The sequence below is a fragment of the Bombus affinis genome, chromosome 12 (genome assembly GCF_024516045.1).
Source record: "Bombus affinis isolate iyBomAffi1 chromosome 12, iyBomAffi1.2, whole genome shotgun sequence".
Classification (NCBI taxonomy): Eukaryota; Metazoa; Arthropoda; class Insecta; order Hymenoptera; family Apidae; genus Bombus; species Bombus affinis.
In genome coordinates, this window is record NC_066355.1 from 2,423,078 (window position 1) to 2,445,263 (window position 22,186).

The window sequence follows — 22,186 nt, forward strand, 5'->3', positions numbered from 1 at the left end:
TCTTTACCATACACAACCCTCTCTCCTCTTCACTGACTACAGACGACTTGTTTTGATCGTTTTCTCGATCACGAGCCGCTCTAATGAAACTGACATTCCGAAACAAGAAGGCCCCCACCGGGATCGCGCGACTCACAGACGTGAAATAGGATTTCGTCTTCGTTTGCCGGATTAATGCGCGCGGCCGTTTAATCCGACAATATTAATGACCGTCGATTCTGCCTCCGTCTCGTGAGCCTGGCTCACGATTCAAGGATCTCGCGTTCCTTTTTAGAAGGAGTAGAGGGCTCGGCCACGGCTGGTTGGGGCGACAGAAAGGGAGAATGTCTATGGTGTCCCTCTCTTCTGAAAGCCTATTCAACGAGACGCTTGGCTTACGCGCCACCCCACGACTACCGGAGTTCCACCGGCTGAAATTAATCGAGGTCTTATCATAATAATTTTATTCAGCCGGCCTGAAAGGCCGTCTAGCCGCCGCCGCCGCCGCCGCCGCCGCTGCCGAGGATTTCCAGCGAGAGCCCTGGGGAAGCCGCTTTTTAATTCGTGGGAGAATCTAGCGAGACCGGGATTTGAATTTATCTGAAAGGGAGTCGAGTCTCGAAAGGGGACACTCCCGCGTCGCCACGGTGACTCCCGATGTTCTTTGGAAACATATCGAACCACTGGATCGTACGGACGTTGTACTTAAGAATACTGGGAATGGAGAAACGAGTGGTTCTTGCTTGGGAGCAGAATTGTGATTTCTTCGAAATTACGGGCAGAAGTGGCGTATTAATTGGTTATTTATGATGATACATTGAGAGACGAGGGTGGAAGTAGAGAGTTCAACGAGTTTAATTTTCTATATAGTATTTCGTTTGGTATAGGGAGAACGAATTGGAATTTGAAAATATCGAAATATCTTGTTATGATTACAATTCAGGCAATGATATTTTGATATTTCAGACAGGAAAGTTCTTTTTTCCTAGTTGTGAAAGGCAGCTTACTAGAAATCAATTTGAATATCAACATTTTTAGAAAATTTTTTTGTTAACTGTAAAAGTTTCTAATGATCGTACTGTTCTTATATAAGTAGATTGTTAAACTATAACGCTGTTAAAGTATATTAGAACAGATCTATTATACATATATTAGATTAAAGTAGGACTCTAGATTCATAAAATTCGTATATTGGTACACGAAGTTTGTTAGACGATCTAGTATTATTGTATGCTAGAATGTTTCTCCATTAAGATTGGACAGGAAGAAATTAATTTTACTACTGCTTTCACTAAGCTTACCAATTGCTTACGCTATATAAAAGGATTATCCTGGAATTATTTCTAACTTTATCAAGAAATTCCACTTTACCCGCGATATTACCGTGATATTCGCGGTTTCCCGTGAAATATTGATGAAATAATATTCAAGCCGACGCGAATAACCGCGGAACGATGTTGCACACGTCTCGAACGCGATCATTCCTGTAACACCAGCTCTCCGTACAACCATCCTGAAGAAACTTTCAGTTCGTGCATTCTTTCCACGATCCAACAATTTGCCAGGAGCGTATCGCGGAAACGTTTCTTTCTCATAAATACACGAGAACACGAGTTTCTGGCTTCTACGAGACGATCGTCAAAGCGCAATATCGCACGACATCCGGGAACATTACACGCGCTTCACACGGTATGTGTCCACGTCCAGTCGGCCAAAAACGGCTCGGCTACTTCTACAAAATGATATGTTGTTTTCTAATGCAGCGTTTCCCAACTTTCATCGAATTATTATATTTGGTGGATAATTATATTTGGTGGATAATATTTTCTTGGATAATTTTATTTGAAATCAAATAATTGAATATTTTTTGATGCGACTGACATTTTCGTTGTGAATTTTGAGGAAACTTGGTATTCTTGAGAGTTGGATAGGAACGTGTCTATTTTATCGTAGTAATATGACTTTTCGTGATCTATTCTTGTAGTAAAAAATTACATTACGTTAATAGATTCTCTGTCCAAAATCAAATTATTTTCTCCTCAATTCGATAATCGCTTCTTTATTCCACTGTCGAAATTAATATCAATAAGGAACATATCCTTCGTGTTTAATAGAAAAGGCTGACGATTTTAATCAATTTTTGTTTCGAAATCAAACCAAATCATCTTCTTCCGACATAAAATTTTATTTATTTCCCTAGCATTACTAACAGGTTCATATAAGTGAAAAAGATTTTTATCCCTCATAACGAAGCATCAATGTAGATTTTCAATTCTAATCCAGACTAATCTCATGTCATAAGAATTTATCTCTTCTTTCACAATGACTTTATTCCTCAGTTCCATTCCAAATCAAAAGCGTTCTGGACTCAACTCTCCAAAAAATATTACTAACAACACTTGTAGCATCAATAATTGCTAAAATTAAGGAAAATACTCGTAGCGTTCAAAACTGCTAAAATTGTTCAAAATACTATATCACGAGAATTGCGAAAAATACTTGTAACATCCATTGGTTGAATTCCATGAACCAGGAAGCATAGAATGTTCGAACAGGACGTTCGTAACAAGAGTTGGGAGACGCTGGCTGGCGTGGCGTCTCACCCCATAGAGGAAAACGTTTACGACGGTGGGAGGGGGGTGGGGGTGGCGGCGTACGTCGTGGACGTATCTAATCGACGGCACAGTTATGTAAATTTTATTGCGCCGCTTTAGAGTATGCCGGAACTAGGGAATTTATCTCGGTGTGGAAACGCACGCGGTGCGACCCGCGCATGAGAGATACACCCGTAGCTCGATCAGCGTGTTACAGGTGTGTCCGATTGCCATTGCCCAGACCCCGAATGGAAATTGATCGATTATGCTAACGGCCGGTGTGAACGCAACCGGGCGAGAAAATAAAAGAGGAACTCGAGGGAGCGCGATTAGAGGCGCGGTGAAACCGTACCGGTGTGGCACGGCGCGGCGAACCAAATTGAACCTCCGCGAGTGCATTATCGAGTCGAACGTGGGTGGAGGAAAAGAGTTTTAAATCGAGAATGTTGCTAGAATATCGCGTTCTAACCTGAACAGTGGAAAACGTTATAATAAAATGGCTTTTTATTTGATCAAAATTTAAGAAGTATATTTGAATTTTTGCGAATATTAAAATATTTGATCGTTGAAGGTAGTAGAATAAAATTTTTCATTAAAACTTTTCAACTTTATAGCTTTGTTGGAAATAACATCAAATACGATATATTAGAGTAAATAGATTTTAAACATAGTAAAATACGGTTTGTAGTCTCTCGTAGGCTTCACCGAACTTTCTTCTCTGACTTTCCTCTGTATTTTTATTGAATGTATACGTATGATCCAGTGAAAATTTACAAATTTCGAATTAAAAACTCTAAATTTTAAAACTTAACTCAAAGATTACTACTAACACTATAAATTGCCCTTATTTACTGTTATTAGATATTTTATTGGTATCGAATGATATACTGTTATTATCTTAATAGTAATAATATTATTACTAGACTGCGAATGTTTACTTCTTCATGGGAAATTTAAATATACGTTACAGTATCCAAATGATGAAACAAAGTTTCATTTATCATCTATTTCCTTACTGGCCTTCATAAAAGTACGAATTTGTATAAACTCTCACAGTCTATTGTCACATTGTTTACTAAATTACTTCTCCCTATCTGTCCTGCAATCCAAACAATTCTTTTTTGATTACCATTCATCGAGTCAAACACCAAACTTTCCTATCAATTCCCCACGATTTCATAACCGAAAAAACAAAGGGATACCGCGCACATTTACCAGTGCCATTAACGCTACTCGACAAACGGGGCGTCGACCTGTATACTCGTTAATTAATCAGCCAACCAACGGCATTCTTCGCGTACAGGTTTTTCATTAACCCGGGTCTTTCGAAACCCGGGATCCAACGGTTCCTTCGGGAAGGTAGCAGCGTGGCGAAAAAAAGACCCGAAGTCGGTGAATTAAATTACGTCGGTGCGGCGCAGCGGGTCTCGCGCGCGATCGTCAATTACATCAGTCACGTGACGACAACGCGTCCCTTTATTTCCCCTTTGTTGCTTTTTCTCGCTCTTTTCCCCTTTCATCCTTCTCCGCCAATCGCGTTTCGTCCTCCTCCTGGCATTTACCTTCTTCTTACGACAAGTCTTTTTCACATAATTCCAATTATCTACGCCGGGGCCTGAACGTCGCGCTCGCAGCGCATTAATTAGCGGTAGCCTTCTCTTTCTGCGAGAGGAACGGGCAAAAAAATTTTTCGTAAGAAGTCTCCCGACGTTTTGTCGAGCCCTTCGGGATAACACACGCGGGATTACTCGTTTCTTTTTTTTTCCTTTGTTTTTTTTCTCCTTTGGAGGCATCCTTCACGTGATACCTCTACGTGATTCTCACCCCATTTCGAACATAGAACAGGTTTCACAGCGGTGGCTCGAGGGAAGGACAGTTTCGAAGGGGGCAGAAAGAAAAGGGGAGAGACACTCTAGATGGTTCTCGGTGTATATTTTTCTGCTTCCTTTTTCTCTGCATTGTGGTTTCGGTTCGTTAATTTCGTGATACGTCCGCGTTAATTGTGGGTAGCGAACTGTCTAATAGAAATAATATGATAATTCGAGGGAAACGGTCGCGTCTCGTCGCCGCTCGAAAAAAGCGGTGGAAGAGATTTCAGCTGAGGGTTGTTTATTCTGCCGTGTAAATATTGGCGCAAGGGGTGGCCTCTGTCGAGAGGATTGAGATGCTAATTGCCTGGAAGAGCAAATTGGAATGTAGATAGTTGAAGGTTTTATGCTAGAATTAGATGGTAAAATTGGACACGCGGTGGATGTTGTTGGAAAATGGAGATTTCTTTTTATACTTTCGAAAGAAAGAATTGGATTGCGATGGTTGATTGCAGATTGTTTTTGAATGGTAGATATTTAATGTTTTTATACTCGAAACTTTCAATGGAAAATGCGAAGTGCATCAATTTTGATGAGTTGTAACTCTTTGATGTCTCGAATCTAATTTATTATACGTGCCGATTTACTGATTTGAAATTAAAATACTGAAACATTTGAAGTAGGATAAATTTATCTAATATTGTTCCATTATGTTGATAAAGAAAAGTGAGTCGGTAATAAATTAAAATGTCAGGAAAGTATGTGTAAAAGATATGTTTGAATTTCAACAGAATGTGAACTCCTATTATATGAATTTCAATTAGTAGAAATGACGAGCTTCATAAAATTCAATTTTCTTCGAATTCTGATCTTATAAAATTCCACGAAAATGCACCACATGCACTAAAGTTTCCAATTACAAGCAAGCAGATCCACATGTTACGCAGGCTAAATACCTATCGAGGCGAATACATCGAAAATAACACTTTGTCGATGATGGAGCCGGCGATACCACGGCAAACATCATTTGCTTCCAAGCTCGATACTCTGCGGATTCGGTATGCAAGAAGAAATCGATTTTAATAACAACGTAAAAGCGCGGAAGAAAATCGATCGACTGGTCGTATTACCATAAATTAATCGGAACGGGGCAGCCGTCCGTCGGAAAATGATTACCGTAAATTGATTTCGCCGCTGTTGTACCCGGCCCAAGGTACTGTACAAAAAACGCGGCTTGGACCAGCAGTCACCGTATACCACTGTGGTATCGAGAAAACAGCGTGTAATATTAAAATGTCCGGCGATAATCAAATTTTACGGCTGCGGTATGTAAACCTCGAAAATTGTGCCGATCTCTCGAGACGTACGCAGCATGCTCCTTGGCCTGCTCTCTTTCTTTTCTGTTTGCATTATTCCAGCAAAGGAAAGCGATCGTTCGACAGCTCTGTCTAAGATCAGTAAGGGACAGCTCTCGGAGCTCCGTCTAAGAATGCTACTTCCATCGCATCACGCTTCGATCACAGTTCCTACAGAAATGATAGAAGATACGCCATCGGCGATACAAAGAGTTTGTAAAGCCTCCACTGTGAAGCAACAGCGAGACATTTCTTGTTACTGTTCCGCGTTCCTTGAAAAAGTTGCCGTCTGTCGCTGAATGTTTCTCCAAGCTTTCTCTTGTTTCCAACAACAATGTTGCCTGTTTCTATTCGGAGAAGCAGAAACATATGTTCCCTCAACGTATACGTTTTGCTAGCGACAAGTAGCTTTGAAATCTAAACAAAACTGAAACGTTTCTCAGATTATGTTGCTTCAGCGTGGACAAAATGTTTCTATAAGAAATGTTTATTTATTGGAAATGTTTTGGAATATGCAGCAGCAAATCGAGACGAGGTTTAACGATTACTGCAGTAAGCGGTAATCAGCGCCGCGAGAAATCGATCTCGTTGCCACCTGTTCCTTTCGGCGTGTTCACCACCTACAATCAAGCGTGGCCACTGCCTGACGAAACGATTATGCAGATTACGGAGCGAGGCCCCGGTTACGGATCATACATTGGCTGGCATACACGTGGTGACACCGCAATTTGCATCCTTAAATCGTGTAATCTGCCCGTTTAAGCGTTTTTAACGACCGCTGCCCTTCCACTCTGCTATCTTTCCTTATTTCAAACAACGTGTCCTCTTCTTGGCGACCACGCACGCTTCGCGACGCCCTCCTCTTCCGTACCGACTGAATAGCTCGCGAAGGGCGTCCACTTGCCGCTACTGGGTGGTCGGAATAAATTCCCTTTTCCCGCCCGCGAATTATGCTAATACAGGGAATTACGAAGTGTATAATTGATATTTATAACCGGCGACCGCCGCCGTCGGCGTCCAGCACAGGCGGCGTCGCGATCGCTTGAAAAGGGAGAAAGAGATGAGAATATGTTCGTAAGGGTGGCTCGCGTGTTCCCGTAATTGCGATGCCTGGAATTCTTCGGCTGGCCGCCGCCCAACTTCCTCAGCCTTACGCATGAGTATTAGATCCTACGATCCACCGCGATTTTTGCTGCTCCGACGATGGTATTCTTCCTTAATTGCGTTTACCTGCAGCCTGTTACTGGATACGCGCGACCGGATGCTTTCGATTTTCGACCGTTGAAGGTTTTTAGCGCCAATCGTGGCATGACGAACGGCTCAGTGATAAAAGCGGAATCCTGAGAATGACACGGGGGTCAGCTTGGGTATTTTTATTACCGTCATTCCGAGTTTTGGTAGCCTTTATATTGGATGGCCGACGAGTGCCGGATTTTTGTATCGGGTATCGGTACTCGGCGTTTTCGTTAAACGTGGTTTTGCTATAGAAGTTCGTTTGCTTAACAATGTGTTGATGACAGAGGAAAATCTTGTATGTGTACTTTAATTTTGGCATAGGGATGATTAAAATATTCACTGTGCACTCTAAGAACGAAATAAAAGTTCACCAAGTTTGAACAAAATGTTAGTTGCAACAGGAAGTTTTATATGAGGAAGCAATAACACGTAAGAACATCTTTATCATAAAAAATTCCAGTCTAATTAATCCATAAAGCAATGGAATTTCCGATTTCCTCGCCTATGGAATTAACCACTCAACCAAGTTAGTAGCTAGTATTGCATCCTTTAACACTGGAGCATAGAGATTTGCAGTAGCAGGAAGCTATAGAGCATTCAAACGTTAATAAACCTGTAGCCATATACTGTACTAAACCACTTCCTAGACTATAAAGTCATTGAACCATGTGATCGTCCAACCATTTTTAAAATCCTCAAGAAAACAGAATCATTAAGGAATACAAAAATTTAAGCTCTTATTACACTTTTACGATTTAAAACACGGCTGTCATCAATGAGCAATATTAATATTTCAATCAAGTTTGAGGTGTAGTAATCGCTTAATGACTAGTTTATTCGAGCCGTTGAACACAGTAAAATGAACAAAATATTACTTTGTATTACTTTGTATTACCCATTTTATGATTACTTTATCACATGAATAATTATGGTTTTGCGTTTTTTCCTGCAAGTGCATTGAAATCTCAAAATTAGTTTCACTTATTGATACCTACGTATTGCATTAATAATGATATTGCATTTAACACAATTTATTACACGATTTATGAAAATATGCTAATACTTAAAAGGTTAAAGAAAAAGAGAAAGAGAGAGGGGCAGTACCATAGCTATGACCGATTTCACCAGAGGGTTTTTATTAGACGACAGGCGAAGATAAAAGAAATTCTTCTGAATGTCAATGTCTTAGAGCTCGAAGATAGCGAGCGTCGGTCATCGGCATGATCCTGAACCCTCAGGGCTTGCTTCGATGGTACAGGGTTAGTAAGGTCATCGAGTGTGGGAACTAAGCAGTACGATGACGACGATGACGCCACCGCATGACGTCATCCAAGACGCGGAGAAAAAGAAACCGCGTGAAAGAGCTCGCAAATCGGAATGCCGGCATGTGACTCAGCCTGTTCCGGTATACGGCAATGAGTCGTTCCGTTCATTCCCGGGTGCCCTTCTAATTAGAGCAGGCTGAAAATAAACACGAGTCGTTCGCTTTTAATTGCCACGCTAGACGTTGCTCTCGCCATGTCGGCACTGTGTCGTTGACGACAAGCGCGTTTAATTACGTTTTCTTCCCTTCTCCTCTCCTTCTTTTTCCTTTTTCTTCATTGTACTCTCATTTATCGGCGTGACGAGTTAGGAAGAAGTGGATATTAACACGTTAATTGCCGCTGACGTAATACGTGTTACACTTCTTTATGACGAGGTATATCGATTATAATTTATAATAATAATTCCGAGAAGCGGAGACTTTTGTGTATTTGTTAGCGAATATGATATAGTTTATTGCCTTCCTATTTTCATTTTATTTTTATATTGCTTTTTTGAAAAAGTTTATTTATGGTGCTTAAAATGACTTTCATAAAATACATTCTTTAGTTACTGTGATGTAGTTCAAGTATCATTCTGAAGAATAAAACAAAGTGAGTTTTTTCTTTTTTTGGTGACTTGAATAAAAATTTAATAAACAAAACTTTTTTCTGCTTATAATTCACGATAGCTAACTTTAAACATTTAGAAATTCTTTTCGCACCTGCTCCAATTAACGTAAGTTTCGTTTCAAATTCAATGGTGATTGGATGGTAAAATGAAATTCGGCAAAAAATGTCTTGGATCAAAATGCTATTTAAAATGCAGATGTGTATATTATCTTTGTGCGCGAATGTATTAATTTTGAAATATTCCTAATTAGTTCTCGATCAAATTTAATTGTCAAATTTCATATCTTCTATTTGTTAGTAGGATAGGAATAGATTTCTCTGTAGTTTTCGTAAGTTGCAAAGTTATTAATGTAAGTTTCAGTTCATTCTGGGAAATTAATTTAGGAATTGGTAGAATGGAGGAAAGTTCTTGAGTTGAATATTTGTTGGAAGTGGATTTGATTTAATGTTTTACTTGAAAAGGAGTTGCAAAAGAAAAGAATGAGAATTTATCGGGGATTGCAGTTTCATTTTAATCCGAACATCGGTGTCTTTTCGAGCAGAATGCTCGATCGATAGCCTGGGTTCGACTTCGAGCACACTCTATTGCATCTCGTTTCAAAGTTAATCTGGAATATTCCATATCATAGTCGATATCTTCAGAACTGGAAGCACCAGTTTCTCTAGCATCTAGAAAATTTCTATAAGACCTCTTCGCGAAATTCAGTTCGACCACTGATAATAACATAGACATTTTAATAGACTTTTTCTCTAATTTCGACTTCAAATTTCATACATTGAAAAACCTTCTATTTAGTCTTTTATTAATCTGACGGTAAGAAAATTCCTCACTATAGTTTTTAATAATTTTTGATTTAATTTTATGACTATACACCAGGTTTCGTTTATTTTCTAAATTTTTCTTAGACCTTTCTTTTTTTGCATCTCACAAATTCCAATAAGGAATAAAGCGTGCTCGCGATTTTGTACAAAAAATTAACTTGGAAAACTAAAGCGAAATTTCTGGGTTATCAGCAACGATTTAAGTGACTAAAACAATCTACACAACCTTTAATAAACAATATATTTATCGTAGAGTGATGAAATATAGGGGTAAGTAATAGATCAAGATTAGTGTAACCCAAATAACATAGACACGAAGAAGCTTCTATAAACTTGTCTCTGAATGTTCTATGTCCCATTTTAACCAATGTACAATAGTTCTTTCGACACGTTACAAATTGCACCGATGTCTCAAAATGTTCGAAATGACAGATATCAGTCTAGCTCAGGTTCGCCAAAGGTAAAACGCACGAGGCGAACATTCACACTGGTTGCACAACTATTTAGAAAACAGACATACAAGCTTATGTACGCAGGCATCGTCGCCGATGCAGCCGGCACTAATTTAATATTCTCCTTCCTCAAAACGACAGCCGTGACAACGGGCTCGCGTCGAGTCACGACGCAGAAACAATTCTCTTCGAGTAGAACGTCTGGCACGCAACGATCGCGATCGCCATGATATCTGACACTTTCCCACCATGTTCACCGTGCTATTTCTCTATTCATCGATTTTCAATCTGTTTCGGAGAAATATTCCTTCTTTCATGCACGTGAGCTCTAGGCCACAATAATTTATTAATTGATAATATTATCGAATTGAGAAGAGGTAAGTTGTAAGTGTTATAGACTCTCTTTTGTAATTTCACAATTTTACATTAGATAGGATACTTATCATATTATTATAGGATAATTATCAGACTTATTCCAATTATGTAAGAGAGTCTATTAGTATAAATACATTGTCGTGCATAAGTACACTTTGCTTGATTTTATATTAACGATACATGAATATTAGTAAAATATATAAATTAATGGCGAACTAGAATTTTTGATCGATTTTAAATATTATTGTTAGACTTACTCACGATAGTTCCTCTATTAATTATTCAAAAGTACCTTTTTTATTTTATCTACGAAGATAATGAACTCCTTTTAAGTGACAAAACTGCCTCATAACGCTTTATTGCATATTGTAACTCATGAGAGTAAGTTTTATCGTGTTATAATGTCCTATATGTCAGCTCTAATGAAATATAAAATCGTACTTAACTAAAATAATACTAGATTCTATAGTATTAAAAAAGCAAGTATCCATACACTTGTAAGTTCTGTAATAATATTATTTCAGTTATGCAAGAAGATCTGCACCACATCAAATACTCAACAGACAACATGAAAGACCACAAAATCAATCTTGATTCAATCTTATAATAACCCTACAATCATTCTTTTCAAGAATATTTTCCTTCAAACTACATATATATGTATAAACGTGTTCACATCCTAGGAACACTAATCGACGACTAATTCGTCGACTGTTCCTATAATGGTAACGTTAACACGTACAAGCGAAGAAACGAGTAATTTCGATTACGGAGACATGATGATTGATACCGACAACGGTTTGGGAACGAGCGTACAACGAAAGAGTACTCCGACGTGGAAGGGACATTTGTCAGGGTTTACGTTAATTTCATACGACTGGTTAGGTGGACGATGTTAAAGAGAGGAGTCGAACGTGCCGTATGAATTCGATGCATACGGAATCAGGGAAGAAGGAATAATTCTTGTCGAGTGAAGCTGAGGGGCAAAAAGAGGAGATGAAGATCGTGCCGTTCTCGAGCTCGAAGAAAAAGTGATGGATAAAGGAATGGGGACAGTGGAGCTCGCGCTACATGCGGATGGAAAAAGGAAGGTGAATTCGTGGAGAACGAACGTAAAGGGAGAAGGAATATCGATGTAAGAAAGAGCGATAGAGAGACATACGAACGACTATACACTGTCGCGAGCTCGTATTAACTTTAACGAGTGACGGCCCACGCGACGGTTCGATGGGTCGAAGGTCAACCAGACGTGAGAATCTTCGTGGATTCTTCATTTCCGTGGCCTTCAGGGTGCCGACACGCCGTGAAAGCGGAGATTCACGCCTCTCTCAAGAGATATCACTCGCTTCTCTGCCGTGTGACGCTCGTTAGAAATTGAAATGGGAATCGAAGCTGCCGATGTCTATTATTTCGCGTACGACGTGTGGGCGGCCGCGATTCAATGCTGAAGATCTATGGAAAGTTTACCGTAATGCCGCGCTTTCGACCAGGGAAATTCTTGTACCATAGTTTCGCGTTGCTCATCGACCCTCTTTCGCTTTATCGCGAAGGAAAGAAAAGGTATTGAAGAGAAGAGTTTCAATTTGTTTGATATAGAGATTTGAACTTGCAGGTGCAAAGTATGCTTTCATTCGATGCAAAAGGAAGTAAACATAAAACGATAAACAATACATATAGAAGAGGTGTTGTGCACTGGTATATACCTCTCTTTCCTAATTGAAGTTTTTTATCAGGTTGTACATTTCATTTTTGGTCTTGACGTTTCAACTTTGGTCTTGATAAATTAATATAGATATAAATGATTTAATAGATACAATGGTATACAAATACCTTTGTAATCGTTGTACATATGTAACAGAAATCGTGATCTTTTCTTGCATTAACAGGTTGTTCTACGTTTCAATTGTATTGTATTTTCGAGCTATCGCGGGGAGACGCGGTCGTTAGAATATGCGCCAACGGGAGTCGTAAATTCCCGTTACGATCAGAATGATCGACACCACGAATAGTTCGATCCCCGTATTTCGATTAAGATAATAGGGGTGATTCAGGTATAACACTGTGGCTCACAGAGTTAAAATTTATATTTCCAACACTTAATATACACGAATGAATAGATATAAACACTTAATAACTTATCACGCTGCAATAATAGAGTAGCACGGTATGAGACTTAATGTTAGAAATTCGGCGTTAGATCTTTGACTCAATGTGTAACGTTCGACGCGTCACAAGGAACTGATCGACTTTAGATGATTTCTTTGTCTCATCTTTAAGACGATCCCCACTATACTTAGGTCACGCCACCGTTCGCGCCTATGATCACGTATGTCTGTTCTTGCGTGGAAAACGTAACGGACCAAATTCGACGTTTCGAGAACTCGCTGCTTGGCGACAGCTATGCGCTCGTCGATACATTGTATATGATCCGGCGGTTAGATAAGACGATCTCACCGAGACATTGTAGGGCCGCGAGTGACGGTTAGAAAATACAGCCTGTGTTAAGCCTAGTGGCGTAACATGTATGGTAAATATTTTTCAAAAATAGCTTTTCCATTTTTTCCCATGTGGTTCCCAGAATATCTACAAGTAGTAAAAATATATTGGACATTTTTTGTGGCTTGTATCAAATAAAAAGCTTTTCCTCCCGATCCTATTAATTTATCTTTTTATCTTGGCCATATTACGTTCTTTATACGGATCATTAAATCCCTGATATATCGAAAACCTCTCTACACAATAACGCCCCAGATGCCTGACATTCGTTCAACATTCTTCCTTGCCTCATGTTCCACATCACCCCACTAACCGCATAATATCAAGAATCTGCTCTCCGATCATATTCTTCGATCGCAAAAAAAGAGAGCCATGACATCGCGCAAACGAAATTCCTCGCTATCGAAATCACTTCCAATTTAACGTAAAACACTCGTTCGTAATAAAACGTCCACCTCTCGTCGATGAAAAAGCGCAAAGGGAAAAGAAACAAATCCGCGGAGAAACCTTCTTCGCGATACTTGGTTCGGTTCAAGCGAAGGTCAAGCACGCTCGTTAGACATGCGATTCGGTCTGCTCCATCCACGGTTGGCGATATTCTCGCGGGTTTCATAATTACTGTGCCGCTGGTCTTTTCAGAGCGGTTCCGCCGCCAAGGAGCCGCTGATTGCAAAGGTGTAGCTTGTTATCCGTGCTAACGAGCGCACACGTGCGCCAGTTTTGTTCGTTATCGTAAAAACGGGCCTGAGAACGAGCCGCGATGTTCCGGCTGCAACGGTGGACGACGTCCACTAAACGGAAGCTCTCCCCATCGAGTACGTTGGTTCGATGTGTACCCCGTGATACCTCGCTCGTTTCTAACTTTTTTACCGCGTGGTCAGCCCTGCCCCGCCAGCAGCGATGATTACGCATATAAAAATGTAATTTCTCACCAGTATCGCGGAGCAGCGAGCGATGCGTGTGGTCTAGCGTGTGTGTGGCCGGGACCGAAATTTACGATTAAAAATCAACGACACGGTGGCCGGGGTCGTAAACCCCGATGGTAAGCACCAGCCTTCTCTCACAAAGAGATCGATTTGTCATTACGAAACGTTTCCACAAAGACGCCAATATGGGTACACGAACACTCTCACACGCGTCGACACAGGTACACTATCGTACACAAGTCTGCTGTACACACTCGAGAGCGAACATCCCCAAGTAGAAGTTGTCGATTTTGATGAAACTTACATCATCGTTTATAAGTATTCGGGTATTCTTATGGATTTGCGGTAACAATAGATTCGTTTTGTCAAATATACATTGTAATCGTGAGTTATTAATTTGCAGCAATATTTCAGACTCAGGAAGTTGTTCAAGTTGTTGAATCGGTAGACAATTAGATATGATAATTTCAAATATTCTTACGATTTTCTTATATGAATTTGGAAATGTAGAAGCAGTTAGGTGTACGTTATTTTCCCTCTCGCATAATTTTTTAACGAGTCAATTATTTTAAGAGAAACTGGAATAGTTTTATTGAAATCATTTTTTAATTCTAGGACGTATAATTCTAAGAAATCCGAAATAATAAAACTGGTTAATCATTGGAACAGAAATTGATTTCAACTTATATGAATTGAAGTTTCATTCGAAAGAATATTTCGTATATTCGAATGTAGTATAAGTGCAATAGAAATAGATGATTCTTACAATCACAAAATGAATTTGACACTCCATCGCTATACGTATACCAAAAGCAAAAATAAATTATATTTAGATTATATTTTGCCGATTCTATGGTAGATCTACGTTAATAAAAATGGTATTCAAAATTAGCGAGATTCTGGTGACTTATGGATGAGACTGTATATACGAGAATGGTCAGAGTCTTTGATTCCCTTATTTCCTCGAGCGTTCCGTTGATTTACGGGAGTCGACTGCGGCGCTCCGTTTAGCGAGATTGTGTAAGCCACTTAATCATTCGGCCCGGTTACCCTTTAACCGTTTGGCGACTTCGACTTCCGGATGAACGTATGATTATCGGTTCTCTCGCCGCAGATCGAACCGGCTCGCTCCGATGAACTTAGAAATCCGTGGTTACGTAGCCGACCCTTTGAGATTTACCGTTTTCGCGTTTCATTGGCCAATTTGAGGCAGCCTTTCTGGACCATCGGTGCAACATCGAATTGAAGCGGGATCGATCGACACGCGGTGAAAGTTTGCGGGGAATTGGAGTTTTCGGGTTTCCCGCACGGTTTTCGACGGGTTTTCTGGTCAAAGTATTTTACGTTTAGTCGATTAGTCAAGTCTAGCTTAACAGTTTCTTTGGCTGAGGGGTGTGGAAAGGTTAAATTCGGAGTATTATAAGTGTGTAAGTTTGTAGTTAGATTAATAGAAATTAGATTTAAATTAGAAATTAAGCCCAATAGTGTAGTCTAATGACTCGGTAGGTAGATCTATATACGCATTTTTTTGATTGAGGGATAGTCACAGTAAACTTTATTAATTTAATAGAAGTTATACCTAAATTGGAAATTTAGAAAATATTAAAATTTGTAATTCTAAACATTGAAATAGTATTGTTGTACCCTTCCAATAATTTTCTGATTTTCCCAATTGATTTCGCGTCACGAATGATATTACGCTAGAACTCCATTTATTATAGTGAGAGTTCACACAATATGGATTCACTAGTTGGAATAAAAAATTCTTCTTCAAAGATTTTTCTCCGGTAAACGTATTGCAGTTACGATAACATAACTGCGATTTAAAGTGTGACGGACACGGAATGGTAGATCTATGGTTCGATGTTGTTAAATTCGTATGGGACTTGACCAGAGTTTTGAAACATCTCAGCATGACAACTTTAAATCTTCCTGCCTCTTACCGCCAAATATACCTCAGAGAGACGACCGTTCTAATTGATTATAGCATCTATTTCCGGAAATTTGAAGACACTTTTATCCATGTCAAAAATGTCATAGTGAACTGTGGCAGTTAGTCACAGAGCACAAGACCGTTTTGAAAATTTAGACTTTTGGGTTAAAATACGGTAGTTGTTTTTTTTTTTCCTGCTGCCGAGCTTATTGTCAGCTCCGTGGACCGGAAAATAAAGATTTATGTGCTTACCGGCTGCGGACACTCGTTTCCTTTGGAATACAGTATTTGCGTTATTTTTTTTCCGCGCCCTAGCAAAGGGGTAAGACGCGATAAAAATATAAAGTCGCTGCCTTTTATGGCACGAGGAATTTTTAACCCTTACAAAATTCTTTCTGGAGGAAGGGTTACCGAGGTTCCTCTGCGTTTCCCAGTCAAAATATTGTTTTATTGAGGTACTACCCCTAATTCCGGTAAAGGATTTCCTGAACGAACGGGTTGACTTCTAAAATAACGAAGAAAAAAAATGTCCGAAACGTTAGCCTGCGCTGACTTTGACGTTTTGCAGTTAACTTTAATATTTTAGAAAGAATTTCATAAACGCTTGAAAGGGTTACAGTTAGGTCCTCGTCGAAAATCCCAAACTTAGAATCGGAGTTTGACGTTAACTAGTTGTAAAACATTCCATCCATCACTTTCACCTTCTTGAAAATTTTCTTCGTAACCTCTTTTTCTCTCGTGAAATTTTTTTTCGCGATGCATATACCGTTAATTTTATTATTTCCACTATTGATAAAACGTCGACAGTTCCTTTGCAAGATTCGAGCGTCTTTGATAAAACTAGGGTGCATGTCTGGAGCTTACGGTACTTAGTTTCGTAGAAAAAATGTTGCAAAAAATATTGACCTTTTAACTGTAATGTTAACTGGATTCCATGGCTGACATATTTTTTTCTATGAGGGCTACTGGAAACCGGTACTTTCGCTCCTAACTCGGGCTTTCTTGTCCGCGATGGAATATAGGTTGCTAAAGGATGCACTGTTTTGTTTTTGTTGTTTTTAGTAAGAAAATTCTATAGGAAGCTTAACCCGTAATAAAGGTAGAGATATCGAAGAAAATAGAATCTAAGACACGTTGACTGTTGCGAAGTTAGCTTTCGGTTAGGATTTGGTAATAAATAAATATATAGTTTCATCTTTATTCAACTTTATTTTTTTTTTTTTTACTTTACTCATTGTGAAGCGTTTGAATCTTTTTGTTTAATATTCCTCCTTCTTATGTTTAAAATACTATATTCAATCCATTTACGTACCTACCTATCTACCTATATATGTTAATTTAGCTAAGATAAAATTGATCAATGTCATCACGCCTTCATCTCCTACTTATTTTCTACTTTCTCTCTAAGAAACATTAATTTATTATTCATGATACCTCGATCGATCGATCGTGGCAACTGCTTTTATAAAATTCGCATTTTTTAATGAGACAAATTATAGAAAGTTTCAAGTTTCCCATTTGTAATAAGTACAACATACGTGACAAGTTGCAGATCTATGTTTCTCTATCGAAAACCATGGACACTAATTTAAAAAGCCTTTGAGCGCTATGGACGCATATATGCGTTTATCAATTTGTTCGTCCACCCTCACGCTTGAGATTCTTTCATTAGTGTATGAAATGATACATATGCATTTCTTAGCAACGGCAATAAACAAAAAGGTGAAAATTTACATCTATTTAAATAGTCTCGGAATAACTGGTAGCCTATAGAGAAAATAATTCGCAGTTTCTGGTAGGTCAAAGGGATAGGTAGGTGCGAAGGGATATTATAATAAGGCCGTTTATAAATTATTATATTATATTTTATTTAAAAAAGTATTCCGTCGTTAACGATCGCAACCGCTAGGCGCGTGTTCGTCTACGTGGATTGTTTCCGCCGGAAGTATTCAATACTCAAAGGGTTAACTAAAATCTTTGTTCAACAAATACAATACACCAATCATCCAAAACGCGAGAAAGGAAAAAGAAACAAGCTCTCGTTCAAAGTATAACAAAGAATTCCTTAGAAACATCAAAACATTGTCCGTTTAACGAACCATGCGGTTCATTTGTGGCTCCTTTAATTACGTAATTCGACCCGGCGCCAGAAGAAGAAGCGAGCGAGTAAAGGATCGATCGACGAAAGAAGAAAGAGCTCTCGAGCTCTCACTATGGAAGAAGCGAAGTTTGGACTTCCATTTGCTGGTCGATTCATCTGATCTTTATAGGCCGTAAAAGGTGTCGGAAACACGAAAACTACGGCACACCGTGCGCCATTGCCGCCGTGTTATTTACGCGTTTTATACGTCAGTCTGAACACGATGGAAACGCCCATCACACAAATTACACGAGGTACACACCGCTACCACGCACCTGAGCGTTTCTCAGCGGCGCAGCGACGCAATCGAGGAACCAAATGGACGAAAATTGGCGAAAAAGCGGCCACCAAGAGATAGGAACACGGGACAAGAAGACGGAGAAATAATGCGAGAGACGATTTGACGGCACATTAACTTTCAGTTAACCGTACACGTAAAAGAATCGTAATTTAAATCGTAAAAAATTGCACTCGCCGTTTTCTGTATCTGAGATTCCTTTATATTTTTACTGCGTGTCACTCGAGAAAGCATTTGGGTAAATTGTGATCTTGCTCGAAGCAAGAGGCTCGAGGCATCGAAGAAGAAAAAGTCGGGTCTTGCTCGAATTTCGGCCGCTCTTAGTGGCGATGACACTTTCTCGGAATGGCCCGACGACAAGCCGAAAATAATTACGCCAAAGTCCTCGGTTGGACAACAAGAGCACCTCATCTAAAGTGTAACACCGTCGCGGGGACGGAATAGAAAACAGGCCGTAGTCGGTCGACTTGTAAATTAGGAAATACAACCTTCATTCTACGTCCAACAAAGAAGACTCGTTTAAACTGTAACTGCGAGGAAAAACAGATCCCACGCCCGTGTTACATTTCGGTGTAATAAATTATTTTTCACCTCGAAGCATCCTCCGTCACACACAGCAAGGCACGAGACTTTAAAAACGTGGAAGGTTGTAAAATTCGAGGTCTGTTTTCTGTAACTGTATCGAGGAACGGGTTAAAAGGTACTAAACCAATTTTTAAGGAAATTTACAACTGGAGTACCGGTAGAATACACACCATTTACGCAATCTTGGTAAAAATGGTTCAAGACCGTGGCCACTTTTGGGTCTTTCGTTCATTTTTATTGAAATTTCTCCATTTTTACGGTCCCCCCCTCTCTCTCTCTCTCTCTCTCTCTCTCTCTCTGATCGTAAGGTTAAGAGTTCGTTTTTTCTAGGATAGATCGACAACGTATTAAAAAAATAAAATTCAATAACGCGAATTGATCGAAGATAAAGTTATATATAAACATTATATATGTCGCTGAATTAAAGATAGATGCCTCTGAAAAGAATTTTGGAAATTTCAAATTAATAATGTTAATGATTTACGCTTTATAAAAACGTGTACAATTTCGTCTGCTAATTAATTTGGACAGGAAAATATTTCTTCCAGTAACCAAAGTCATGGAACGAAAATCTCTTCGAAAACTAACCTTCTTTGACTGAAATTCATTTACTTTCGAAAGAGGCGAAAGGCTTCTCTAGGCAACGAAGGCTTCGCTCGTATCTCATTGAACGTGACAGTAGCCCGTTCCCTGTTAAACCGAGAAATCCGGTTTGACGTTTAACTAGAGCAGGTATTTGCCTGGCCATCGTCTTGAATAAATTTCAATCAGTTCCAAGCTTTCTAACAGTACCATAGGGTTCGTTGAGTAGAAGGGGAGAAAGGGTCGAAATGGGATTTCCTTTGAGGGAAAAGGATTTTAACCTTGGCCGTCTGACACGAGAGTTTATTATTTTATGCAACTGGAGCACGCTTCGCTATTGTGCGCTCGGATATTGTCTTTACGACGTAATTGTAGGTTAGGGTTAAAAATTGTTCACCCTTTTTGTGAAATATGAGAGAAAAGGGCCGAATTTATGGACGACCAATATTATTCACAGCTGAGTCTCTGCTCCAGTTGTAAATAACACTTTCGAGTAAGAATTGATTTTTCTGGCGTTTCTTAGAACGAGTACTGTCCCGCACGTTGCTCAATAACTCCTCCGACCAAATGCCTGTAAATATCAAGAATTGTTCGAAGGTTTACCTCTTTCCGGGTTAATTTTTCTCAGGGTCGTCCTCGAAATGCGATCGTGTCACTTCAAGAGACTTCAACATTACTCGAAATGGTATTTTCATTTTCGGTAATAGTTCTTCGACTGTTCCAAGTATGAACGAAACATTTAAATAATGGACTCTTTTCACATTCCTTTATGCAATACTTCTTTCTCACAATCTATCTTCGTACAATTTGAAGTTTTCTACGATCGTTGGTATAATTCTCGGTGACTGCATGTTGCTTCTCGGAGAGGAATTAACCCTTTAAGAACATATTAAATTTTAAAAAACTGTATCTATATAAAACACTTTTGTGTGTGTGTGTGTGTGTGTGTGTGTATGTGTTTCATTATTTTATTGTGTAAATATTTATAGAAACATAAACTATTTTTTTTTTAAGAAATTGTGATAAGTTATATAAGATATTTAAAATGCAGCTAGGTAATAAAATTAACGATGAAATTAGGGTGAAATTTTTCTGAAGGTTTTTGTACAATCGATGATTCTATGCTACTTTTTAATCTTTTTATTTTTTATTCTTTTGATATTTTCCGATATTCTTATGATTTTCATTGTGTTTTTATTATTCATTGTTCTATTAAGTAGATTTCATTTTGCTGAATTTTGTATACCTATCACGATAATCTCGTCCGAGAAACTGACTTGCTGTTTATCAAGCTTGTTTTATCTCTTGATTCATCGTTAGCATAATCATCCTCGGTTTTTAAGAATGCACCCGGAAAGATTTTTATATGAAATTCTCGACTCAAGGCGAGAGACAGGTGGAGACTTTGAATACATCTCAAGGTTAACATCTTTTTTTTCACAGATAAAAGTATTGCGTCTTTCGTATTATAAAATGACAGCTACAAACGCACCAAGGCTGAATTCCCAACGGTATACTTACATAATCATAATTAAGCTACGATCACTTCCTCATCACCATCATCCATCGCAACTATTACATCTTGTTCATTTTATTCTTAGTACGATAAAGGTATGTCTTTTTGTTATTAGTATGGTGATATGATCTGTCAAGTCAACCAGTATCGTCATTTCCACACAAATTTAATTTTCAATCTTTAACTTTTTAAGATTTTCGTTCTCAATTCGTTCGAAGAATGCATACCTATCTTTTAATTACGAAAGATTTTGTTAAAAAAGTTATGTAGCGGCACATGAGTTAGAGGACAATTCAAATCATGTTGTTGTTTTGCATCGGAGTATCAAGATCGTTCGGATACACGTAATGTAAAAATAAATAAACTCCGAGCAAGACAATATCGCCGCTACGTGCAAACACAGACGAACACAGACGAATTTGAATTTTCCGACTCTCCCTCGACCAGTATAATACGACTTATACACTGTCTTAGCTAATCGGTTGGTACGAGCGACTGTGCGAACATTATCTGTATACTAATTTATCATTTTAAATATATTCGACGGTTTCAACAACGAGCAATTTCGTCCATTAAACCTCACCGACCAACCATCCTCTACACATAAACCTCTACAGTTATAAAAATAATCTCGATATTAATGGAAATTAATTCCTAACGAATGATAAATATTCCTTTCTTTATTCATCCTCTCTTTCATTATTTATTTTTATTCTCAACATAAACAACCAAATCAAATTTTTTCTATATTGAATTTTCCCATTTCGCTTGCCCCAATTACACTCAATTCCCACAAGATGACATGGAATTGCAGATTCCAGGATTGCATCGCACGAAAATTCTATTCGACGACCGTTTTACATTCCACCATTCCTCTCCAATTTCCCATTACATTACATCTGTTCAATAAACCCCGGCAAATTACACACGTATAAAAGTTTATTGGCCCGACTGTCGGCCAATATAAATTCGAACGATGCAATGATTTTCTGCGTCATCCATACCTGAACGTGCTGGCTACGGGAGGTCAGCCAGGGTCTTCCGTGACCGACCTGCTTCGACGTTGCCTCTATTAAGCCAATAATGACGCCAGACCCGACAAATACAGGCAAATGTAATTCAGACCGAGTCAAGGAGACGGCCTCGAGAAATTCG